Below are 7830 nucleotides of genomic sequence, written 5' to 3' on the forward strand. Positions count from 1 at the left end.
TTGTGGGCATCTGCAGTGTGAGTTGTCCTTGGGTATCTGGCTTCCTTAAGAATGGCAGAGTAGTTCTTGTTTTCCCCTGAGGTAATGCAGGGCTGGTAACTGTCATCTTCTCAAGTTGCAAGTTCTTCAACCTTGTTTTCGGCCTCTGGGCCATCCAGCACCTGAGAAGCCAGGGAGGCCGGGCCCCCAGAGGGGGGCCGGACGTTCCGGCGCGGCTGCGCAGGGGCGTAAGCCCCCGGTGGTGGGGCCCCTGGAGGGGGGCCAGGCCGTTCCCGGCGTGCGACTGCACAGGGGCGGAAGCCCCCCAAGAGGTCGGAATTTGAGCATTTAATTTAATGCTCATTTTCCCATGTGTTATTCTTTTGCCAGTCTACGAGGAGCTACAGTTCAGAATAGCGTCTGAGGACTAGGATTCCCCCACACAGTCTTGGAACTTCTCACACTCATCATGGAACTTCCCAAGAAAGAGTAAAACCTACAACCTAGAAAATCAGACCTTCATAGGACATAATTCCAGAATCAACTAATAGCTAACTGTAGTTACAATTTGTGAAACTAGATTAAGGAAAAGCAAAACAAAACAAAACAACCTCAGTTGTCATTTATGACATATCTCGACTACTGCCTGGGAGAGGGGGAACACTTCATATATCCGTATACTTTTGTTTCCCTAGTTATAGATTTCATGGGTTCTACCAGTTAGAAAACTGGGTAGTCAACTCTTTTTGTTTTCCTGTACAAAATGGAAAACAAGTATTTCTTCCCTTATTTTTCTGCCCTTTCTATACTTTAGTCGCTCATTTTTCTATCTGCGAGGAAACTACCAATTATATGAAACAACTGAACATAAAATAAGGATACAGATCCAGGCATGATCAGTATTGCTCTGCAAGAGATAATCTCTACAGGTAAATCATCATAGAAAATAAAAGGCTAGTATTTGGTGAGCATTATAGCTTTTCACGTTCCAGAAGGACTGGGCTCTGGAGGAAATGTTGACCTTCTAGAGCTGAGGAGTGCCAGGTAAACTCTAACCTAAACCTGGGAATAGGCCTTGAATACCCCACGTCATCCTGTCATCCAGCTATAAATGGCCATCAGATAGTGAACAAAAGGTGAATCAAGTACACAGTTACAAATACTTTTCAGAATTTTCCTTGTTTGAGGATGAATAGAAAGAAGCAGCAATGAGATATCCATAAAGAAACCTTGTAAAACAAGAGACAGGAAATAGGATCGAGAAGTCTCAGAAAAAGCCTACCTTTGAAAAAGATCAGCTCCATAATCCAGAAAAAATGTCAGCAAAGTATTTTTAAACCTTTATAGATACAAAAAAAAAAAGTCTGTTGAATACTAACACATAGTCATATTCTAAGGACAAGATAGATTTAAAAAGGGAGTTGGAGGACCTGAAGAAGGGTGGTATGGAAGCTAAGAAAACTGATAGTCACACTGGAAGATATAAACTGCATAATTAGTAATGCAGTCAATTGAGTTCGTATTATGAAGGCACATTTTTGTTCTCTCAGATTTTAAGGAAAAATTAGGCTATATTTGAAAACCATGGTACTATGCTACAAATAAATCTCAGTTATATACAAAAGCAAAATTTAAGCTAGTCAACATTTCTAAGGGCTATATTTGGAAACTATGGCATCATGCTACAAATAACATCTCAATACATACACAAAAGAAAAATTTATGCTAGTCCACATTTTTGGGAACAATGTTCTAAAACAAAAAATTAATATTGACAATTAAGCAGAAAATAAATCTAACCATATGGAAAATAAACTCAATCACCTTGGGGGAAACAAAAGATAAATACATAAGAATATTAACTTTTAAGGAAATCATTTAAGATGTAATTACAAAATATTTAGACATTGATTACATACAAACTTCATATTTGAATTTTATGAAATTCAAGTAAGACTTTATTTAGAGGGCAACTTAGAGACTTCATTGGATTTTATTATTAAACATTTATAGATATGAAAGAACAATGAAATGATAAAGAATTTGAATTTATGGAATTCAAATAAGACTGTATATACAGGGAAACTCATAGATTTAGCTAAATTTATTAACAAACAATATGAGATGATAAAGAACAATGAAATTAATGTGGGAAATACTAGAGGAAGTGAACCTAGTAAAGTTATTTTATTGAAATATCTAATATTTTCTTTATTCTAATATCTCTCTAAATGTTTCCCAAAGTACATCTTAAAAAAGTAGTAGTTTCCTAGGAACTAGCTTTCTTCTCTCTCTCATGGTTCTCACCTTTAGTGTTTCTTTAATTTAATTTAATTTTTATTATTCTTATTTTTTTAAACATTTGATTGCTGTATATCATTTGGCTTGTAAAGAGAATTTACCCAATAGGAAATAATCTCAGACCAGTCCAGTTCAGAATATTATACACATTATCATCAACAGGTAATAAACCATTTCTGTATCCCACAAATCTTTCCCCTCTATTTTTTTCTCTCTGATTTCCTTCCCTAAAAAAACTACACTCTCCCCTTCCCCACCCTTCTTCCACACTGTCTCCAGCATCCATAACTATTTTCATTACTTTTATGTCCTCCAATCTTTCAGTCTCTACCTTAGAGTGAAGATAGTCAGTATATATTAAGTGGATACATATAATATCTTTCTTTCATAGCCTGGCTTGTTTCACTCAGCAATAGATCTTCTATATGTGACCCCTTTCTATCGAATGCCAGGTTCTTGTAGTTTTTATGTCTGAATAGTATTCCATAGAGTGTATGTGCCACACTTTATCAATCCATTCATCTGTTCATGGACATCAGGGTTGGTTCCAGGTCTTCCAGGTCTTAGCAATTGTGAATAATGCCACAATAAACATTGATGTGCCAGTGTTTTTCTGACTGAGCACTGTCCTGTACTTTGGGTAGACACCCAGGAGTGGAATTGCTGGATGATATGGTAATTCTACTTATAGATCTTTTGGGAAACTCCTTATTGTTTTCCACAATGGCTGGACCAATTTACATTCCCAACAGTGTAGGAGAGTTCTCCTTTTACCACAAACCTGCCAACACTTATCATTTCTGTATTTTTAACCTTTGCCATTGTGACAGGGGTTAGGTGATATCTCATTGTGGTTTTAATTTGCTTCTCCCTTATGATGAGGGATGTTGAGAATTTCCATATGATTTTTGGTTGTTCGTATGTCTCCCTTAGAGATTTTTGTTCAGCTCATGTTTCCATCTTTTAATTAGGTTATTCATTATTTTCCAGGTAAGCTGCTAGAGTTCCCTGTGTTATTAGTCCCTTACCAGTGACATAGTTTACGAATATATTCTTCCATTCTGAGGGTTGTCTACTCACTCTAATTACTGTGTACTTTGGTGTGCAGAAAATTCTTAATCTGAAATAATCCCACTTGTTTATTTTGGAGATTATCACCTGTACTTTGGGTGTCTTATTTAAGAACATGCATGATTAAGCCACTATGCAGTTTATTCTAGATGGGAAACCACATTTAGTATATTGTGATGATGCTCAGGGAATGAATGTAAATTAATAAAAAAAGAGAAAAATGTCTGTTACTACACTAGACTCCCCTAACAGCACCCACTCAGCAAGAAAGAGACCGATCCCTGCCGTGATCACTTCCTCACACTCTCCCTTTTGGAGGAAGAGAAGAAAGACCCTGACAAAGACCAGGTGCCAAGACTATGGGATTAGAGGAAGGGAGCGAGGAGCAGGTGGCCAGAGGGGAAGTTAAGAAAGGTTTATGCTAGCGAATTTCCTAGTTGGACGGTGCCCTGCCATTGACTGGGACTCGTGCATCCACTGGTGTATCTCAGTTGCAATAAAAAACTCAGTGTAGGGACCAGCAGAGAGCGTAACGGTCACATCACTGGACTCCCACGTAGTCAACCATGGTTCGAGTCTCAGACCCGGCAGCTTAAAACACCCTGGGTGTATGTGCGTGCATTTTCAAAATCCTGAGAGGAGATTGGAAGAGAAGGAATTGTGATGTGGTCATCCTTCCTGCGGGGTGATTTCTCACTTTCTGTTTAATTAATTAATAAATGAAACATATAGCAAAAAAAAAAAAAAAAAAAAAAAAGGAAGACTCTGCAGGTCCCAATGTTTCCCAGAGTTTCATCAGTGGTTTTCACCAGTACTTTTATATTTTGAGGACTTAGGTTCAGATATGTGATCTGTTTTGAGTTGATTTTTGTTAATCTTGAAAGATGGGGATCCAGTTTCATCTTTCTGCAGGTAGATACCCAGTTTTGCCAGCACCACTTGCTAAAGAGGTTTTCCTTTTCCCACTGGACTAACTGGTATCCTTAGTAAAAAATGAGTTTATTGTATGTTTTGGGATTTATTTCTGGGGTCTCTATTCTAGTCCATTGGTTCACCTCTCTGTTTTGGTGCCAATACAATGCTGCTGTGATTATCACAGCTTCATAGTACACTTTGAGGACAGGGAGTGAGATGTTGCCCACTCTACTCTTCTTGCTCAGGATTGCTTTGGCAATATGAGGTCTTTTATAATTCCAGACAAATTCTGATTGTCTTTTCTAGATTTGTGAATAATGTTTCTGGTTATTTGAAATTGCGTTAAATGTATAGATTAATTTGGGTAGAATTGCCATTTTGATTATATTAATTCTTCCAAGCCAGGAACATGGGATGTCCTTCCACTTTTTTGTGTAATTTTCAATATCTTTTTAAAGATTTTCATAGTCTTCTCTGTAAAGGTCTTTGACTTCTGTAGTCAGGTTTATCCCTAGGTGTCATATACATTTTATGGCTATGGTAAAAGAGATTCCTTTCTTTAGTTCTACTTTAGTCAGTTTATTGTTCATATATATAAATGCTATAGATTTTTATATGTTGATTTTGTATCCTGCCACTTTATTGTATTCATTTATTACTTCGAGAAGTTTTTTTCATGGAAAACTTTGTGTCTTCTAAGTATACCATCATGTGATCTGCAAATAAAGATATTTCAACTCTTCTTTGCCTATTTGAATGTCTTTTATATTATTCTCTTTTCTGATTGCATTGGCTAAGACTTCCAGCACTATATTGAAAAGGAGTGGAGAAGTGAGTGGGCAGGCTTGTCTAGTACCAGTTTTTAGTAGAAAAGCGTTTAGCTTTTCCCCATTCAGTATTATGGTAGTTATAGGTTTTTCATATATAGTTTTGATCGTGTTGAGAAATTTGCTATATCAATCTTGCTAAGAGTCATAATCATGAAGGGTTATAGTATTTTGTCAAATGCTTTCTCTTCATCGATTGAAATGACAACATATGGTTTTTATCTTTCTTTCTGCTCATATGGTGTATTATGTTTATTGTCTTGCATATGTTGAAGCACCCTTACATCCCTGGAATAAAGCCTACCTGGTTATGATGAATAATCTTTTTTTATATGTTGTTGGATATAATTTGCAAGTATCTTGCTGAGAATTTTTGCATCTATATTTATAGGAAATATTGGTCTGTAGTTTTCCTTTTTTGTCATGTCTTTATCTGTTTTAGGAATAAGGATGATGGAGTCTTCATGAAATGAATTTGGGAGGTCTCCTTCCTTTTGGATCTTTAGAAATAATTTGAGTAGAATAGAGATTAACTCTTCCTCAAAAGTTTTTTTAGAATTCAGAAGTGAAGCTATCAGGGCTTTTCTTTGTCGGGAGGTTATTTGTTACTGATTCAATCTCCTGGCTTGTTATGGGTCTATCCAGGCTTTCTATGGCCTCCTGATTAAATCTTGTTAGATTATATGCATCCAGGAATTTGTCCATCTCCTCCTTGTTCTCTTGTTTGTTGGCATGTAGTTGATCATAGTATCCTGTAATGATGTTTTGTATTTCTTTTGTGTCTGTTGTAATGTTGCCTGTTTCATTACATATTTGATTTATCTGGTTTCTTTCTTTCTTCATTATCAATCTAGCTAGTGGTGTGTCAATCTTGTTCATCTTTTTGAAGAACCAGCTTTTGCTTTCATTTATTTTCTGTATAGCTAATTTATTTTCAATTTCATTTATTTCTGATTGAATCTTTATTATTTCTTTTCTCCTGGCATTTTTTCGATCTTTTGGTGGTTGTTTTTCCAATTCTTTGAGGCATAATGTTAGGTTGTCTATTTGCCACCTTTCCATCTTTTTCTTATGCGCACTAATCGCTATGAATTTCCCTCTTATGACTGTTTTCTCGGTGTCCCGTAGATTGTGGAAACTCGTGTACTCATTATCATTTGTTTCCATAAATCTTTTGATCTCAGATTAATTTCTGCAGCAGCTGCGAATCATTCAGAAATAGGTTGTTTAGTTTCCATTTGTTTGTTTATTTTTGAGGATTTTTTTCGTGAAATTAATATCAAGTTTAAGTTTGTTATTGTCAGAGAAGATGCTGGATATAGCTTCTATGTTTTTGAACCTGTGAAGTCTCGAGTTGTGCCCTATAATACGGTCAGTCTTTGAAAAGGTTCCATGTGGCGGTGAGAAAAATATGTATTTTGTGGTCTTAGGGTGTAAGGTTCTATAGATGTCTGTCAAATCCATTTGATTTATAGTATCGTTTAGGTCCTGTATCTCTCTGCTTATTTTTTGTGTGGAAGATATGTCTAAAGGAGATAATGGAGTTTTGAGATGCACAACAATTATAGTATTGCAACCTATCTCTCTTTTTAATCTAACAGTCTTTCCTTCATGTATTTAGGTTCTCCTGAGTTGGGTGCATAGATATTTAAAAGCGTTGTCTTTTTGATGAATTAGCCCATTTACTACTATATAATGCCCTTCGTCTCTTCTTACAGTTTTTGTCTTAATGCTTATCTTGTCTGAAATCAGTATCGCGACTCCAGTCCTTTTCTGATTTCCATTTGCATGGGATATCTCTTTCTATCCCTTCACTTTTAGTCTATATATGTCTTTATCTATAAGTTGTGTTTCTTGTAGGCAACAGATAGAGGATTTCTGTTTCTTTATCCATCCAGCCAATCTGTGTCTCTTGACTGGAGAATTTAATACATTAGTGTTCAACTTTATTGTCGATATTTTTAGTCATGCTCTTATCATTAAGTGAGCCATTTTCTTGGTTGTTTTTGTTCCATTATATCTATCTGTCTGATGTTAGTTTTCCTGGTATAGCAATCCCTTCAAATTTCTTGAAGAGCTGGTTTGGAATTGGTAAATTCTTTCAGGTTTTGTTAATCTGAGAATATTTTTATCTTTTTTTCCTGTATGAAGGTTAATCTTGCCGGGTATGATCATCTTGGTTGAGATTGTTTTTCATTTAAAACTTTGACTGTATTTCCCCATTCATTTTATGCCTACATTGTTGTCAATGAGAGATCTGATGTTAGTAAGTAACTTGATGTTTCTCTCTTGCCAATTTTAGTATCTTGTCTTTGCCTGTGGTTTTGGCCAATCTAGCTATGATGAGCCTTGGAGAAATTATTCTTGAATTGATTCAATTTGGAGTCCTTTGTATTTCTTGCATCTGGATTTTTCAATGCCTCTCTAGGTTTGGAAAGTTTTCTTCCAGGATTTCATGGAATAGATTATCAATGCCTTTATTATTTTTTTCACCATCCGGGATACCATTTATCTGGATGTTTGGGCACTTCATGGTATCTAGTATTTCTTGTTTGTTGTCCTCATTTTCTTGGTTGTTTCCTCAGTCTTCTTGATATTATTTTCTAGATCAGAAGTTTTGTCTTCTACATTCAAGATTTGATCTGCATGATCTAATCTACTCTTAATACTTTTGAGGGAGGTTTTAATTTCCTGTATCACAGTCTTCATCTCTAACAATTCCATTTGATTCTTTTTT

Source organism: Tupaia chinensis, unplaced genomic scaffold (assembly GCF_000334495.1).
Source record: "Tupaia chinensis unplaced genomic scaffold, TupChi_1.0 Scaffold000046_2, whole genome shotgun sequence".
Classification (NCBI taxonomy): domain Eukaryota; kingdom Metazoa; phylum Chordata; class Mammalia; order Scandentia; family Tupaiidae; genus Tupaia; species Tupaia belangeri.